Here is a 19386-nt window from a genome sequence, read left to right as displayed (position 1 = left end):
ACACCTCCTACACCTTGGGGGTGAGATGATTGATTTTCCCCTTCTGAACAGATGCTTGGAGCCATGGGTACCACTGAAAAGTCCCGCTGTCCTGGTCTGATGCCCTGCTATGGTAGATTCAGTCATGCAGTTAACCTCCATCACTCTCCTGCAGCCTGCTGAGTGTCTCTAACACACACTGACAAAACATAGGATGCTACACTTCTCTGGACATCCAACAGCCAGGGATATTTTTGCACGTACCCTTCTTTTACGTCTAGGATTTTTTCCACATAGCACATTTAACAAACTCCCCAAGCTCTCGGTTCAAGGACGGACGATCCGTTAGTTAAAGTAAATCTGCGGATGCTCACTGAGTTGTCCAAGTGCATGGGTAGTAAAGAAAGGTAGCAGCAGTGGAGCTCAGTGACATTACTGGCATGGTAATGAGTGAATAAAGAGCAGAGTCTGCAGCGATTACAGGGGAACTGGAAACATAAATGCATGCCTATCAAGACACACAAAGACCATATGGGGCCTGTTTAAACTGCACGGCAATCATCCTGATTTAGAAATAGTCGCTTAATCTAGAACATGAGATGCTATGACAGGACTGTTCAATCAGTGTGACTAATCACACCATGACAAATACCGATGAATGATCACTAACTAAATCTGCAAACTACATATGTTGACATCGACTTTTTTTTAAGGAGGAACTGAAGCAGACAGCTGCTACAGGTCGGCATCACAGAGACCCTCTGAGTTTGTTAAAAATAAAAATAAGAAACGGAGCAGGTTAAGTTCACAGATTCAGTTACCACGTTCAGCCCATTCTATTCTCAAGGCTTCACATCCTGCCCTTTGGCAAAGCTGCCGGTGTCTCACAAATGTACAATTGTCCTTTGGTATTTTTGGGTAGGCGGTAGTGGGCTTTCTTTCCCTTCCTAACTGATCACATAAGGATGCTTGAAAAGAACGTGCAAGCATTACATTTAAACACATATGCAGTTGAGCATACTTTTTTGACGCGTGAGGATTGTTGCACAAGTAGTCTTTTGTGCCTAAACAGAGAATCTGAACACAAAGGGGGGGAAAGTTCAAAATATAAAGCTCACACAGTCTTGTGAAGTAGTCACTTCCAGCCTCCAAATGTAGATTTTGTCACTCGCAGTTGAGAAACTCCGAGTTTTAACAACAGTACTATGCAAAAGTCTTGATCCACAACTCATTTCTTTATATTTTTCATCCAAGAAGTCAGTCTTTCTTTTTTTAAGTGGTCTTGAGTGATAGTTCTCGAGGCTTTCAACTTTTTCTTGGAAAATTGGCTGCGTTTTTCAGTTATTTTCAGTCCTGTGATTTAGGGCTGAACGATTATGGAAAATAATCTAATTGCGATTTTTTGCCCCAATATTGCGATTGCGATGCGATATGCGATTATTTTTTAAGGTCTTTGTCTTCTGTATTATTAAACAAAGACAAGCAATACATCATATAGTATGGCCAATACTATATTACATTAATTTTAAACTGTTCTTTCCTGGAAGACAGACCTCTGTTATGATGACATGAGGTGATGCATGAATTGATGACTGACATTTTTATTTAACTTCTTCAATCACAACAGTATATTTGAACATACACAATAGTTTATTTTTAGCTTACAAACATCTGAGCATAAAGTGCTGACAAGGAACCCTGGTGTAAACATTAAAATGAAAGTCAGTACAATGTGCAGATTGCAGAAATATACATAAAAAAAATCAGTGGCTTTACCACACTCAGTTTTTCGACATCTGTGAACTACTAGACAGTCATTCAATTAAAAAATAATATTAAATAAATAAAACTAATAAATAAAAAATACACACATCTTACTGATCTTTGCAGTCAGTAACATTACACATAAAGTGCAAACATAATAGCAATTGTATAAACACACACACAAACACGCCTTTAAAGTTTAAAGGCGTGAAATTGGACGGTCTAGTTCTGATTAGCGTCACCGCTGTCTCGGTGGAGTTTAATAAACTCGGCCGTCTGCTTCTTGCTATCTAAAATATAACCAGACACTGGTGTAAATTCTCGACTGTCTCATACTTCTGTTTAATAAGTTTTCTGTTTGACGTTTAGTCAGCTGTGTGAAAACCAAGGAGGAACCCACCCGGGGGATTAATAAAGTTTTATTTTATCTAATCTAATAACTTTAATCTCAGCCAAACCGATTTACTCACGAACAAACAAAACACTGAAAAAAGCCCAACAATAACATTTTTAGGTTGTCTAAGTGACTTATATATTACGTTTAACCCGAGCAGCGAAACTCCGCGGTGATCTGAAAATGATGTGCCGGGAGTTGTGCCGTTCTTGGCCGCATCAGTAACCCTCGAGCTCCCGGCTAGCTGTCGAGCTGGTGGGTAGCAGACGCCTCTGAAAACGTCGAAGCACTTTTGCAAATATGGGATATCTTGATAAACCGAGCAGATATTTGATGTTTACACAGCTACTTTCTCGCCTGAAAATATGTTAAAAGTTTATTTTGTGACCCTGAAAGATTAGTATGAGTAATTTTAAAACTTAGTAGCGGCCGCCATTGCTGGAAACTGGAGTTTGGCTGGGCCGCGCTATGAATTCTGGGATATGGTAGTAATTTGGACAGCCTTCGGCGCGTCGCTGTGACGTAATCGGTCTACAAATGCAGCCTCAGGAGGATGCAGCCCATGAATTTGGACATGTCCAGAGTATAATCGCAGCCTTTGCGGTTAGAAAATTGCACTTGATCATGTCGCGATATTATCGCAAATGCGATATATCGTTCAGCCCTACTGTGATTGTACCTGACCATAATCAGCCCATTTTTGTTTGCTTCTTCAGCCACTTAACACTGGCATATGAGTCAGTGAAGTTTAGAAAGGCACCTAACTCATGGGATGAGCCAGTGTTGTGTCTATATATAACAGACAACTTGGCAAAGAATCAGTTTTAGGCTGTATCTTTGTTCACTTTGTTAACATTAGCCTAAACCAAAAACACGTTTATTCACATTTGTTAGCTGAATCTATGAAGACAAAAAGATAACAACTTGATAGACATAAAATATTATTTTTTTTGCATCAGCAATGTGATTCCCAAAGAGCTATTACCTGAAAACTTGGCTTATCTTGACACTGTGCCCAGTGTGTCCTTCAAAAAATTAAAGAAACTGGACAAGTGGAGGGCAAATGAAGATGTGACAGACCATCTACAGAAGATGAACAGTTTCTGAAAGTCATGTTCTTAAGAAATAGGAAAAAATCCATCAGAGAAGAGCGCCGAAACGGTTGATCTATGCCACATTATACAAGACTTGGACTGAAAATCACTGGCAACAGGTCTTATGAACAGATGAATCTAAATATGACAATTTGTCATCATTATATCGGGGGGGGGGGGTGTACAACAGTGTGTTTCTATAGACATCTGGTTTGATCTACCAATGTCTGACGGCCATGGCATCATTTTTCACCATGACAATGATCCCAAACACACATATATAGAAAAACACACAGTGGAACACCATCAGTCATGGATTGGCCTCCCCGGAGCCCGGACCTCAACACTATTGAAGCACCGTGGGATCATATTGAGAGAACACAAAACAAAAGGCAACCAATAACCAAAAAAAGAGCTTTGACAGTCCTACAAGAAGCCTGGAGAACTATTCCTGAAGACTGCTTCAAAGAATTATGAGAAAACTGACTAGGAGAGTTCCGGCTGCGATGAAGAATAAAGGTGGTCACACTAAACATCAAGCTGGTTATTATTGTAATCTGGAACTTCAATAATCCCTGCACCTATTTCCCATTTTCCTAGCAAAATATAAGGAAACAAAGGGGGCTCAAGACTTGTGCACAGTACTGTGCACCTGCTTTCTGGAACAACCCCCCCCTATAACCCTGACATCCACATTCAGCCTCGTTTTTTCTGCAGTTACAATGCATGGCTTTATTAGATAATCTTTGAAGCAGTTTCCACCACTGTGAGGAAAAGTAATTAATGCAGTTCTGACATATGCAGGAAAAAAGCAGCATCCATCAGACCCACATGAGCACAACTGCACTAAGTATGACCTGCGCAGGATAAACGGAATTATAAAGTGAGCCCCTCATCAGCTGTGTTTCTAGGTTAAAAAACAAATGTGGTATTGAGTCGGAATTGAATTATTCTTTCTTTGTGCATCTGTGTGGGATTTCTAATTAATGCTGCAGCAGATCTGAGAACGCCAGAGTGCAATGCAGTTTGACTACAGAGAAGGAGTGTTCAGTGGGTTGGAAGCAGGAGTTATGGCGTCTTTTTTTATGGCTAAGAGTGTAAAACTGCTCCAAGTCTTTTTACCAAGTATAAAAACTTTTGTCCTTTTCAGCTCTTCAGTACATGGCAGACCACCTTAAAAAAGAAAAGAAAAGTTGAAGCATGGATGAACTTTCAGAGGAAAGTTAATTCCGGGAACAAGAAATCCAGGTTTCTCTCACTACATGGCCACTATCCACGCTACCAGCGGTTTCATGTTGACACGTGGACTTGCCGAAACAGCAAAGGGGTTCACAGCTTAGCACATGTGAGATTTCCACACACTCACCACAGAGTGGAAACAAACACCATCCGTTCAATGCTTGTTTAAGTCAACACTGCTGGCGTATTCTTTGAACAATCTGGGACATTTGATTCTCATTTGAATAAAACTCAAATTGAAGGCACAGAGCACACAATCCACTTGCCAGAGAAAGCCACCATTGTTTATTCTCATGCACACATATGGGAAAATGGGATGGGTGGGGATTGCAGGGCATTGCGTACCTTACTGGGCAAACATCAGCATCTCGGTGTTGCGTTGGCTCTTCCCGAGCCCCACCCCACCCGTCACCTAACCCTTTTTCTATATTCATGCATTTGCATCACTTCCATAGACACGTGACAATTCAAACAGCGCTCTCACTCTTGGGAATAGTGCTATGAAAAATGAAACAAGTCTTACCTAGTGCGGAATGGTTGGTCACATCTGTAAGCAAATCATTTGGGAAAAGTGGGGGAGGGGGGGGAGGAGGAGAGAAAGCGAGAAAAAAGAAGAAGAAACGTCAGCAAATTACAATGTACAGCAAGCTAAACTTCAACGCAGGCTGAGGCTTTCTCCGGCTACCCTGAAAAATGATCGTCTCCCAGCATTGTACAGAGTCAGGGGGTTAAGAATAGGCTGTATCAAGAGAGGGGGACATCATTTATTAATCGAGGGACATGAAACGTCTGAGATAGTCTCCCCCGAGGATCCCGAGTTTGCACAACTTGCATTAATATTTGTCAGTGTTTCAAAATTTTAAAGGTGGAGGCAGAAATTATGTAAGCAGAAACCCAATCCATTACCTGCGAGTCATCGCCTTTTTTTCCCCTTCTTCTTTCGTTCCCCCACTAGTGTAACACAACCACAGAACAAACAAATGTGCTCACACAAACCCACACCCAGAGTGTTCCTCGCTCTCTCTCCATATGTCTCTGAGGTAATTAAGTAGCCCTCAGATATCTCTCACCCTATGTCCTGGACCTTTTACTACACTTCCCCGAGCTTGTTAGTCCGACAGCGGACATCCAAGGTTCCGAAGGCGTAATAAAATGGCAGTCTTGTGCACGCCACAAAGACCCCAGGCAGCACGCCAAAAAAAGGCCACCATTTAGCCACATCTTCACTAGTCACTGCTACCTGACATTCCCATGAGTTACAGAAAGGGGTATTGAGATAGGCCTGGTCCCCAACCCTCCCCTCTGCTTTCCTGTACTAATATTCCACCATGCTGAGAAATATGTACTGGATTTCCATTACACCGTGCTTTTTTTTTTTTTTTTAACATCGGAAGTGGTCCCTGTACAAATGTACTCTTCTAAAGCACAGTTTTGCTTTCTTGTAAATGTGCAATAAAACACGGAAATGGAGTGAGCTGACAATAACAGGGAATAGTGTGAGGGAAATAGTAGACTCAGGACTAATTCGGAGTTGCTGTTGCTTACAGTGCAGTCTTGTTTTGTTGCTAAGCAGAATTTGCGGGTAATATGATTTATCACCGATGATTTCTATCCCCGCCCCCTCAGCCCCCAAAACTCCCTGCATTCATTTACATTTTTGGTAGGGATGCAGCAAATCCCCACGAGGATCAACAACAAGTGAATGTGATTGCAATATCTGTTTTGTGCGTGAGAACAAATCTATTTTCAGGCAAAAGGCGGAGGAAGATTGGGGTTCAATCTCTGGGACGCTCATTACATTCCGCCTGACACACATCCGTGCTCGCTGCTACTGTTGTTGCTAAACAGAGAGCTCAGCTGAGGACCTTGAAGCTTCATGCCAGGAAAATTGGACCCTGGGGAAGGGGGGTAGCAGGGACTGATGTTGGACTTGAAGTGCCGTGGAGAAGCACCTGGGGTTTCAACGGCATTAGCATCAGTTTTGGGAGAAAGTGAGAGACCAAGCCATGCCAGTAATAGGCAACAACGAAAATGTAAAAGATACAGTTGTTGTGGCAAATGTTTACATGCGGTGCATTTTGCAATGAAGTGCAAATGCTTGAGAACAATGAAGCGCGTACAGTTAGATGACTGTACTTTGTCAGGAAGGACAAGTCCTACGCTCTCAGCTATTCCACATTCCTGTTTTTAACAGAGAGACTTTTTGCAGTGCAGTGAAGATTATTGATTTTTTTCCTTCTGAGTCCTGTGGTGGAAATTTAGGATGCCCAGCCAATCAAAACTAGTGGAGGTAGCGTGGGCCTAAGTGGATTAGACTAGTGGGTATGGTGGAGGGAGAATCTAGAGGGAGAAACTGAAGCTCTGGTGGCTTCAATAAACCCACTCTGTGAACCAGGAAATAGATGGAAGACTAAGACACTTTTTTCACCCTCTCTCACCCTCCTGTTTTAAGCAGATAAGCTGCTTCCAAGGTCTTAGTTATGCTGTGTAGAACCCAAAACACGATATGGAAACTTTTGACAAGTCAAATAAAAAGAAAGAAGCTGAGAAGTCTGTTCCCCGTGTTGTCTTTTCTCTGTTGACAAGAGGGATTTGGGTATGTTTGGAGTGGTCAGTACTGGGGGAATTACAAAAAGGCTCTGAGATGTGGCATAGTGAGCATGTCACAGCACCAACGTGGGTCTTTAGTGAAGGCCCGGGCTCCTTTTAAGTTAAGCCTTGACTAGCCATTGCAATAAAGAAGAAATGGCTTTGCTTTGATGAGCAACTGGCAGCCTCACCGTGAACCCTTTTATGTTTTCTTTTAAATTCAATCTTCTTTTCTTTTGGTTTCTTTTTCTCTGTTTTGTTTCTTTGTGGTTGTGGTGGCAGCTCACTATGACATCACTTGTACCAAAATAGCTTCAAGAATTAGCAGAAAGTTAGTGCATTTCACGAAGAGTCCTGTTGACATTTAAGCTTTCATTGTCTCAAGTCTATAGGTGTATAAATACAGTAGTTGCCAGTTATAGACTCCATATTTATTCCGGTATTTTTGCACTTTGTAGCATTGCACATGCAAATCTGTACATATGCCACACATGTCTTTGTTATCTTTTTTAAGCACACAGAAAGCAAAAAGAGTCCAGCTCCTTGTAGCTGGCCAATAAAGCTGATTTTGATTCTGTGTGTGGAGTGTTTGCTTGAGCTGTATCTTAATAACTGGCTGTTTGTTATTTAGGTCTTTGGTTTTGAGTTTTAAAATTTGGGTGATCATCTTTTACCATCTCAACTCGGGTGCACGTCATAACAGTAATCCCCACACTTTTGTTCCCTTCATACGTCAAACTGTTTTAGTGGGTAAATGCACAAAAGAGAAATATTTACCATCTCTTTTCACCAGAGAAACTTCTTACTCAAAGCAGCGATAATCACAGCAGCTTTAGCTCACTTTGCTGTTGCAAACTTCACAACTTTCTTGCCAGATTTAGCAACTTTTCGTAGTCTTTCATCCTACGGTCACACCCGGGAAAACAGTTGGTATGAGAACAAAATTATCGTGAAACATTGTCATCTTGTTATCTTTGAAATAGTTACTTCGAGATCAGGGACTAATCCTGCAACCCATCGCGGCCCGATGCCATTTTCAAAGTGAGCTTGTTGCGTCAAGGCAATAAAACTACAATAAGAAAAAGAAAGTCTGCAATCAGTTTGCAATTGAATGGGATTAAATTGGTAATTGCATGCAATCTGTTTGTGATAATATATCAATTTACTGTGATAAATGAGCACACAGCTATGTCATTGAAATTCACATTAAACAGAAATTCAAAGAGAGGCCTTGCAGACAATGTGGGCTCATCAGTGCACACTGACTAAGACTGAATCACTAAACTGCCTCAGAGGGACTGCAGTCAGTCTATGTTGGAGTGTTTGGAGACAGACTGCCTTTCACCAGGCGATCTGTGCAAAGGCCTTGCAATCAAAAGTGTCTGCCACAGCTAATTGCAATCAGTCGCCAAATAGGAAAAAAATTCAGTGCTATCTCTGGGCAATAACCCATTTTTTCTAGTCACAAGAAGGTTGCCATCCTGTTTTTACTCTAGTGTGAATATGTCTTGTTTTTCAGAAGATCTAAACCTAGTCAAAAACTAACACTATTAATTGCTCTAGCTTGGAGTCAACTTAGACAATTTTCAGACAACATTGTGGTTATCAAAGTCACTACACCCCTGCGTTAGGTGAAGCTTCAAATATCTGCTGTTGACTCAAGTCTCCGAAGCTCAAAAAGTGGTATTCGGGATAGTCAAAGTAGTTGCACTGTGAACACAGTCTCATTTCATAATGAATTGTTGTGCAGAGAAACAATGGTGCCAAAGATTACCCTTTATACAAGAATTTGGATTAAACTTAAAGAGGCATCATCTGCCCTTGGTGGGATTTTTGGTGTAGGGTACAGTATGGTGCGTCCTCTGAGATTTGGCAGCTCCTGGACAAGGACATCAGTTTCCCCGAGAGAGACTCTGTTTCACGCTGCCAGTGTTGAATTTTGTCATTCGTCTCATACTGCACCACATCACAGAGAACACTGCTGTTTTAGGGGGGGAGTCAGATGAGCTTTGGTTTTTTATTTTTCTTCTTTTTATTTTTTTCCCCAACATAAAATCCCCCACCACATCTTCTTAAATACATTAGCTCAATATTACAGTGATGTGGTTTCAATATGATTCGTGGATCTCTTGCAGTACTAATTCCAACAATGATAAATCAAACATTATCAGCCAAATGACTATCTAGAAAAGATTTGCCCGCTGCAGATCAAGCCTTAAAACCCTTAAAGATTAAGACTTCTATCTCTTAACACCAACCGCCACAGTAAATCTTTAAAGGTCTGATCAAATTGCTAAATAACTTGTGGCTAAATTATCCTCTAGCAGCCACTAGAAATTCTGCACGAACCTTTATTGCCAATTTTCAGTCTCTCATAGACGGGCGAATAAAGGTGAATGGGAAAATTTGTCTCTCGGGTCAAGTAAGGCGGAGGAAAAGCAACAGTTTGATTTGATATGTATCTATTACTGTACCTCTTATTGTAAGTATTATTTCCTCTGTAATTATCTATGTTTCCTGTTTCAAATACTCAAATAACATGCTGCAGTATTCTTGCAGCTTATGTACAGTATAATGGTATTGGGTGCCTTGTACATAGAAAAGGCGTTATTGTTAAAACAGTATGTTACTAATGGGACCGATACTGACCAGGAAATCAAACTACCCACCGCCCTATCCCCTGTTCCTCTGTTGTCTAGTTCCACAGGGCACCTTTTCAGTTTAATTGCAGTTAATCAGCGAGTCAGACATCCCCCCCCTCAAATAAACAGCTCCACTTTTTCTCAGGGGCACAAGGCAATACACACATGCACACAGAAAGCGAGAGTAACAGCAAGAGGGAGCGAGGGAAAGCTCGCTCTCCTCAAATCGGCTACAGGAGTGAGTGCCCACTAATTGGAAATCAAAAGCAATGGAGCTGGAAGGCAGCCGAGAAAGAACAGTGAAACCTCAAGCGCCTGTTGTCGGTCAATTTAGACCATGACAAAAAAGGCCCTGCTTCTTGTGTCACCATTTAACCTATTCACCAGTGTGGAATGAGAGCAGCTGTTTTTTTACAGTACCACATAATGGGACAAAATGGCTCTGGTTGGCCATGCTCCAGCTAGCTGCAAAAAGGCTCCGACGCAGAGAGAAAAAGGGAAAACAGGTGCAAAGAAGATACGGCAGGAGACGGGAACGCTGCTGCCTCGTTATCAGCGATGCAGAGAGAGAGCGCTCACACTCTTCCATCTGAGCTGAAATAAACATTACCTCTTTTTTTTTTTGTGCGTGTGTGTCGCAACAAACAATTAGAGAAGCCACCACAGAGGCTACAGATGGCCTGGGCTCACACAGACTGCGGAAGTATCTAGAAGTTTACACAAGTCAGACGAAAAGCCAGATCGGCTCCAGAGCCGAGGCTGTTCTCCGACTAAAAAAATAAAATAAAATATTGCTCAGTTGTTTTTAATCCCTTTCCGAGTTGAGGTGTGAATAAGTACTTTGTGAGTGACAGCTTGATGAGCGCAGTTATAGAAACTCCAAACTTCATCAGGCAGTTGTCAGACTGGGGGGCTGTCCGGTTTAAAGGCTGCTCAGGCATAACAGTACGGGAATGAGGTATGCTTATGTTAGCACAGCAGCAGATGTTCTGTTTCTGTTCCAGCTGTCTTCTTTTTTGAAGTGCCGTGCTCGGTATATCTCAATCCCAAATCTTTATTACTATCCTCTCATCCACCCCCCCTCGCCTCCCCGGGTCAGGCGGGAGTCAAACTAAGCAATCACAGGTAGACTAATTACTAATAGATGCCTCTTTTTTCCTGAAACAATTATACTTTCGACACATTTGTCACAGAGTTTCAACAGACTGCAAAAACATTGTAAAAAGAGAGAAGAGAGAGATCACTCATGTTTATTCCCAGTTTTTACCTGCTATGCTAGAAAAGCACAATAGAAAAAAATGAATGACATAACAGAGCTAACTCAAATGAAGCCACATGTCTGATGTATCTTCCTGGGGGCTTTGCCCACCCTCTTGTGTTTAAAAAAAAAAAAAGAAAGAAAGGGAAAAAAAGAAAAAAACAAAACACTGAAGGGATTTAAGGGACTTTTTCAAATGCGGCTTTTTTCTGGAATTCAGCCTGGCAGACCTTGATGAGTGATCAGAAGTTGGGAGATCATAGACCCGTGGGCTCTATGCTGAGTTCTGACCCTGGGTTCAGCTACGCAGAGGTGGGATAAAGACTCTCTTGCCTGGGGAGAAGTAGAGGGAGGAAAGGGTAGAAAGGAAGAAATAAAACGAGGGAGCGGCAATAGCCTTGATGCCTCTAGCAGTGCGGCGCCGGCTCGGCCCTTCATATCAGCCACTTGTGAAGACGGGAGGGGGGAAACCCTACAGGCACTCGTATGTCGACCGGCGTGATCAAGGCCAGCTAAGAAAAACCTGGATCTGGAGCTGCTGTTACTTTAGGCTATGGTGTGAGCTGGAGAAGCTCAAAGAGAGAGACTTTAATGATGTTTGACACTTCACCATTACCGCAGGTCACGAGGACACGCCTCACAATTGACTGCATTTCCAATTGAAATTCTTCAGGTCTAAAGATCACAGTCATTTACGGCCCCATTGCACGCTAAACGCTCACGCCGACAATCTGAGGAGCTTGTACGAAGGAGTTCCTTAAATCTCTGACTCAAACAGATAATTAGACATAATGAGTAAACAATGTGGCTGCAAGATGTGAGCGGGCTTATTGCTTTTTAATTGTGTTTCTCTCGGCGAGCTGAGCTACTTCTGCGAGCGCCGTTTACCTGTGTGCGTTGGCCCGTGTGAGGCCAGGTGCAGTCATTACCACGGGACAGATGGATCAGCAGAAGCGTTGCTCGTTTCTCTTGCAAGGCAACATGGTGGCTGCCATATGTAAGCTCATCATTAAAAGTGACCTTTGACCCTCCAGCGGGTGCCTGTCATTCTAATGGAGTTAATTAAGAACGTCCGCCACAGCGCGGAGGATGTGGTATTTTCCTCTCTTTGTGTTTGTGGATGTTATTGGCTCGCAACGACGAGTAATATTAATGTCTGCGCGTTGTATATTTGGGGGCTGGCATCCATTCGCACGTTAGGGCGGTTTGCATGTAGTCGTGCCTCGGGTGTCAGACGTGTTTAAGTTTGGGGGTATCTTTTAATATTGCCGACGTAGCTCCTTTGAAAATTCATTAAAGTGCTTCGACCCCTCTGCCATCTGCGCGAGCAAGAGGTAGGGTGTCGTGCAGCTGGGGAGCACGGGAAGATGAAAATTCTGACACGGGCAAAAGCAGGCGGGCGAGCCCCTGGACACAGATTGAAGGCCAGTGATATGCCAGCTTTGAACTGCTGTTTATTTATTCCTAGGCCTTATCTAAAGGTTCCATTCAAATTTAGATTCAGAGATAAAGACTGCTGGCAGCAGTCACACATTTCTCTGGCAAATGGCAAAATGTTATGTAAGCGTGATGCTTATAAAATAAAAATTTTTTAAAACAATCCCTTAGAGGGCTAATTAAAAATGCTACACTAATTGCTAAGTGTCAAGCTAAAGTATAATTAACTCCACAATTACATGCAGTGTATTACAGACCGATTACAGCGATAAACCTCAGCTGCTGATGCCAACTGAATATATACAAATAAGCATAGCCAAGCCAGATCATCCTCATTAATATGTCGGGATTTAATGCACATTTGGAGCGTTTAGGCCTCCTTGTCCGACGCTTCCTCGTTAATCCGTGTCACTTCTCTATAACTACCAAAAGTCAGGCTCTTGTCAAGCGTTTGATCAGCACGGTCTCTGGCGCACTCTCTGGTGCCAGTTACTTACTCACAATGAAGCAATATGAGTAGCGGTGTTTATGCCCTGTAATCACTTTCTCCTACACCTGATCCCCTCTTCATAAACTCAGCGCACCAACATTATTGCTGTTATAGTCGGAAATATGGAGCTATGTATTATGCATTAACAATCATCTCCCGGAGGGAAGGCACACACACACACTTTGATGCCAAGACACACACGCACACACGTGCAGCGTCATCACTGGCGAATGTCTGCAGGTATGCTGGAAATGCATGCGAAAATAAGCACGCATAGACATTTCCTTTGCTTTGTCTCCCCCCTCACATCAGTGTACACAGATGCGTCGACGCTCGCTCACTTTAGCATATGCCTCGAAGCATTGGGGTGTAATAGAGGCTGCCTGCACTTTGCCTCGTCTCCCCTTCCCTGACACTAATCAACACCTCTTCTGCTATTAAAAATTCCTCTCCATGCCTTTTGATCTGCTAACTATCTCATTTACATGACTGGCGCTCAGCAAACCAGCCTGCTGTTGGGGAGGTGTGATGAGGTGAGGTGGGGCCGGAGGGAGGGGCTGGCGGCCGGGGTGAGAAAAAGGAAAAGTGGAAAAGTGGGGGCAGGGGGGAAGAGGGACTCTCTTGTTACTGAAACTTATTTCAGCTGCTTAAGGAGCAAAAGATCACGTGCGTGAGAGCGAACGTTTCGGCTGTTTCGTGATTTCAAGTTGTTGCAAGCAGTGCAGCGATCCAAAAATAGAGGGGCTGAAAATAACACAGGGGGGGGAAAAATCTCAAACAGGTGGAGAAATAAAACAGCCGAACCCCTGCGTCCTCCTCCCCTCCACGCTTCTTCTTCTCTCCCGTTCTCCCGCCTCTCTTTCTCCTCTTGGCTGACTTTGTGTGGTGCCGTGGGGCTTCCACTGAGCCTGAGCCTCTTTGGCAAGAGCTGTGAGGCTGGCATTGAAAAGGCTTGGTTGTAGCTGGGCGAGAACACGGGAGCGGGCAGGTAGAGAGGGAGAAAGCGGTCGACGAGTGAGGGAGAGAGAGAGAGACAGGGAAGTTGTGGGAACCATTGTAGGTGGTTTCAATCATTCTGATGCCATCTGTTCCACTCCATTTTTCGCACTGACAGTGGATATTTTCCCCGGTGAGACGAGAGGAGTCTGCGTGCGTGTGTGTATGACAATGAGAGATAGTGAAGGACAGACGAGTATAAGCACAGAGCACAACATATTTATCTTTTACACACTATACAACTCAACTGTATAACCAGGTGTCTGATTCCAAACTTTTACTTTGATGCAACTAATGACCACTTTCAGGACTCAGTAAGCGGCTGTCAGTAAGTAATCAGCTACTGTTCATTATTTGAGGAGATATCAATCATTGGTAAAGTCTTCTTGCTTTATTTTTCAACTAAAACTACTTCATTAGTGCTTGCACATCAGTGCTAAACACTCGAAGCTGATGAAAATATCTAAGGAAAAAACCTAAGGGCATTGCAAAGTATTAAAAAATTCACCTGACAGATGAAAACCTTTAATTATTGCAGTTCATCTCTAATATATGCCAGTGTTTTTACATCAAATCATAAAACCAAAATCAGACAATTCTTTAAAACCTGGACCATGAAATGATTGCCCGAATATTTACGTGTTGAAAATGGAGTGTTTATTGAACTTTGTGAATTTAGTTAATTTAATATTATTTGCATATATGAGATTTAAGTAGTATCATATTTGCTAAAGTCAGCACTGTTTTGGTTTTTTTTTTTTTGCAAGTTATTGCTTTAAAAAATTATCTTGCAACTTATTTAGGCTTTATGGAGAGGGGGGAAAAAATCACACTGATTATTTATAAGTCTCAAAAAATCAAACAAATCTAGTTTATCACATATGATACACTTGGTGTGAGAGGATTAAATCAGTTGGATGTATCTTCTGAGGACCATGAACGGCTTTTGCACCAGGTGTCATTGCGCTGGCGGGGCACTGGGTCCTTCATTCTATGAACTTTTAACTCGTGTTTCCTTTCTGCTTAAACATGCATGAAGTTATTTTATCATCCACACACTTTTCAGTGATGACACTCTTCCCTCTCTCTTCCTCATTGGCTCTTTCACCTCAAGCCCTTTTTGTCACTTTCTGTAATAGCCTCCTTATGAACCCCCCCCCACCCCACCCTCCTTATTACCTAGCCTGTTTAGCAGGTGTTTCTCTTCCTCTTTGTATACCTCATTTTTATTTCTCCTTCCTGAATAAAAACTAGCACTGAAAATCCCTCTTAGTGTCACCCTGCTTGCTTATATAAAAATCCAACTCTTCAAGATAAAAGGCTACTGAAAATAATACCGGCATTAGGGTTTCCTATTTCACAGCGTTTCAGTTCTGAGGGGTCAGTGAATCTGCGTGATGTGGAATATTGAATATGAAGATGGGGAAGCGCCACAGTGTTTTTTCAGCATGTTTGCTCAGTAAACTCAGTGTTATTGGATCTACAAGTCTGCCGTAGCAGTTGAAGGAAAAGGCCACATTCGGCTTACACTGCACCTCGAAAAGAAATTGGCGGGGATAATGGAACAAAATTCAGGAGAACGTAAAGACAGAATTGTGCAGAGTAAGAAAACAGAGACTAAAGGTTCACCCCTTCAAAACATAACACTAGAGAAATATGAATTTATGCATAGGGAGATATTGCTTTACCCACTGAATTCTGGTATCATATTGTTATCTTCAATGAAAGCAAAAGGGAGTCTACGCTGTGAAAATATAATTTGGCACAGTGGATTTTTGAAATAAGCATATATATATATAAGCATAAACTATATATATATATATATAAGCATAAACTATATATATATATATATATAGTTACTGGAATTCATTCCTAGAGATACATGAATATTTGTATTGAATATTATATTTAGCCATTAAACTTTTAATAAGACATTTATGAAGTCTAGAGATATTATCCTAATAGAAACAATGAAGATCTGTTCAAAACTGTATATGAAAAATTCTTCCAGTTCTCCACAGTTAAAATTCTTAACCTGCCTGATATTATATGAAATTTTGGGGCCACATTTATTAATGCCCTGCTCCAGCACAAATTAGGCTTTGGTATAAAAAATAGTGACAAGATTACATGCAAGATGTGGGACATGCAGAGATTTTTTACGACTAAGCCTGTTGCATTTGTATGCAATTTGTATGCAATATAAAGGAGAATATTTAAATCAACCACACAAACTGATTCTATAGCACATTCAATTCTTATTTTTTTGCACTTTGTAATGAAATAAGTTGACTGCGCCTGGGTTTAGAAATTAGGGCAGCCTCACCTTTAAAATTAGCCACACCCACTGGTATTTAGAGTAAATCTGGCCGTATGTGAACAGCTGAGAAACACAAAGTCATGACAATTCATCTACATCAAAAAAGCCTAAATATATCTCCCACTACCCCTCCAATGATGAATAAAACGCCAAATCACAACATTAGTCCAGTCAATGCACTTTATTATTATGAGGTCATGACCTTACAAAACCTTAAACCCAATCCACTGATTCCCTTTGAGCAAGCAATTGGCAACAGCAAGGTGACAGAACTCCCTTTTAACATGAACAGACTTTAGGTCTAACTAGGCGACGGAGAGAAAAAGCAGCAACATATGTTTGCAGTAGCCATTACTAACCAGACATCGAGTCAGGCAAACCCTCTTCTCTCATGTGTAAGATCTAACCAAACAACATCAATAGTCACAATACTCCAACCTCCCAGCATGCTGCACTTTCAGCAATCAGCAAGATAAACAATAAGACTGCTTAAGACTAGGAAGTAGTCTGCTGGGACCCAATCCCACCTAATAGTCTAATTAAAGCCATTGATTGCTTATATGAGCACACATAAGCAGTGGACATTTCCCACTAAGAACCACCCACAGGTCTAGTAATTAGCACAAATTCTGAGCTATGAGTCAGATTCTGCTGCCTCGTTTGCAGGGCAGCGGTGTTGTTTTGTTTATCGACGCCCTTTACTGCCACGACCTTTCCACGTCGTTCGCATTGTACTGAATGCACTGTCACTCACCTGCAACTGTCCCTATCAGTCCTCAGCATCTGTGTTGAATCAGTGTTCGAATCTCTGTCCGTTTCTTTCTTTTTTTTTTCTCCCCCCTCCAACAGCCACAATGCTGCAGATGATTTGGAAGGACCAGCTGGGATGTGTTTGTGAGAGCTGTCTGGATTTGATGGCCTCCAGTGACATCCATTGTCAAGATCACAAAAAAGTCAGACGTTTTACCTCTTCAGGCTGTCTTAGGCATGATTTTATATCCTGCTGTTTGTGACTCTTGAACTTACCAAAGGGGAACCATTTTTAATGAATACCGGTTGTCCCGAGAAGGCAAATAACCCCCCCCCCCCCCCCCTTTTTTTTGAAGTGAATTATGTGATATAAATAGAGTGTGCTCCAACAAAGGACAAGACCTGTCTTGGGGCAGTATATATCCGTGGACTCGTATCCTACAATTTGAGTTTTATCTTCTAGAATTGATAGTAAGGGGGGCATACATGACGATAACAGTATGATTATATCTGATTACTTATGCGTAACCCGAAACAAGTTGTCTTTGTTTGCTCCTTAACCAGATAGCAAACACAGAAAGAGTAGCGATTGCTAGAGCCAAGCTAGGGGTCACTTATTAGTGAGTTATCTTAGTGGACAAAGGAAAGATTTATTTGAACGATGCGGCAAATTGATCCTTCCAGTCTGAGTTAAGCGTCAAGATAAGAAAACACAGGTTAAGCCTCTACGAAAATATAAATTCAGAATTTCATCACAGACAATGAAATTTAGTGACAGAGGTCAAGAGGATTGTTTTGGCACAATGTGGGCTGACAGTGCCGTCACGAAGCATTCACTGGCAAGGACGCAAGTGGTTCTCTCAGCACTTTGAGTGCTGAATTTAAAAAAAAAAGCTTGTTGATTTATAATACAAGGAGAAATGAAAGAAGACTTAACGGTGAACAAAGAAGACATTTTTTAAACTCCTTCTAGGCTTAAACGCAGCTACAATAAATTCAGCAGCTACAGAAAATGCTTTAATTTATTCTGGATGTGCCGAACACAAGGAGATATTGCTCAAAACTGTAACCGCTGCATACATTCTCAAGGTAATACATACTTGACCCAGCACAAAGCACACAAGGCAACAACCCATAGTGCCACAAAAAATACATTTCTTTTTAAGTAAACGTGCTGTAATTTCTGCAGAAAGTCTGCGGTAGATTGCACCATTTGCTAGCTGCCATTTATTCAGCAGGCCAATAAACCCTGTTAAAAGTGAAAGCACTTTGATTTTGTAAAATATTACCTACTGTATACCAGCAGTAGATCTACACAATGCTTAATCACCATGTGAAAGAGAGAAGAGAGAAAAGAGAGGTTTGCATTTACTGGCAGAAAAAAAGACCGGTATTATAGCTGAGCTGGGCACTAAGCTGCGTCCAGGTGTTCGACTCTTTCCAGGTGGCCATGTAATACTCTTGCCGACCCAGATCATGGTAATCATGGAGCTGGCGGAGATGGCTCACTGCCGACACCAGTGTAGCGCCTGGGTAATATGCCAAGTTGGCAGCGACATGCCTGAAAAGCAGGCGGGCAAACAGGCAGAGAGTCTCGAATGCTCCTGGAGTGGAAAGATGGTGGTGAACCTTTCATTTTCTTTTCAGAATTCATGAAAATGTCACAGTCTGGTACAAGGCCTGTCTGATTTTGTGACTTGTCAGTGTTAGGAGTGTTGGTACATCATGATCAGAGCTCTGTGTAACAGTAATTGTTTCATCATTTCACTTAGCCTGTCTGCATGGATCATCCTGAGGCATTATTTTCTGTTTTTCTGCTCTGCTGTATTTTTGCGTTTCAGTGACCTACAACTTAGCCGCCTACAAACATATCTTCTGTCAAAGACTGTCAACATGCTATATCATGTTCACTCTAAATCACAGCCAGAGATATGATCTTTATTAGCCCAGGAAGCCAGAGTTATATGAAGCCTGACTCTAGCCCGTAGTGCCCGGGCACTGTGTGCTCCACAGTGTAAGTAGCTTGGCTGGCAGGCAGCCACAGACAAGCGCTGCTGTGTTTCTGCTTGCCATCCTCTTAGTTGACTGCATGGTAATTACCGTCTCAATGCAGGAAGAAAAAGCAGCTTTTAGTAGGAGGATTGAGACAGAAAAGCGAAAAATGTGGGAGTGTGTGGCTTAGCAGCTTAATGAACATGTCAGATGTATTTAAACAAATGGATTACCACATCAGTATACACTCCACTGTGTCATGCTCTTCTCAAAAATACTCGTGAATATGGGAAACATCTACAGGAGAAATCCCCAAAATAGCAGGGGGAACTATCATGTCTGCATTTTTCTATTTTTGTGACACATACAGTACTTTATATAAAACTTTACAATTTCCTGCTCATAGGACGCTATCCATTTACACTCCCACCAGGGCTGTCAA

At 42.0% G+C, this 19386-nt stretch overlaps 1 protein-coding gene across 34 annotated transcripts in view; it reads right to left on the bottom strand.

Annotated features, from left to right (window-relative positions):
- Positions 1–19386, bottom strand: part of ptprda (protein tyrosine phosphatase receptor type Da) — a 426095-nt gene that overhangs the window by 301083 nt on the left and 105626 nt on the right. For all 34 annotated transcript variants that reach the window (XM_085451392.1, XM_085451404.1, XM_085451395.1 and 31 more), the window contains exon 4: positions 4994–5017. The gene's annotated coding sequence lies outside the window, so the exon portion shown is untranslated. The remainder of the gene's footprint in view (positions 1–4993; positions 5018–19386) is intronic.

The sequence above is a fragment of the Copadichromis virginalis genome, linkage group LG3 (assembly GCF_057382275.1).
Source record: "Copadichromis virginalis isolate Kocher_CV1m ecotype Utaka linkage group LG3, C_Virginalis_male_GT1.1, whole genome shotgun sequence".
Taxonomy (NCBI): Eukaryota; Metazoa; Chordata; class Actinopteri; order Cichliformes; family Cichlidae; genus Copadichromis; species Copadichromis virginalis.
Note: the sequence above shows the minus strand (reverse complement) of the source record. Positions and strands in the feature narration are given on the sequence as shown.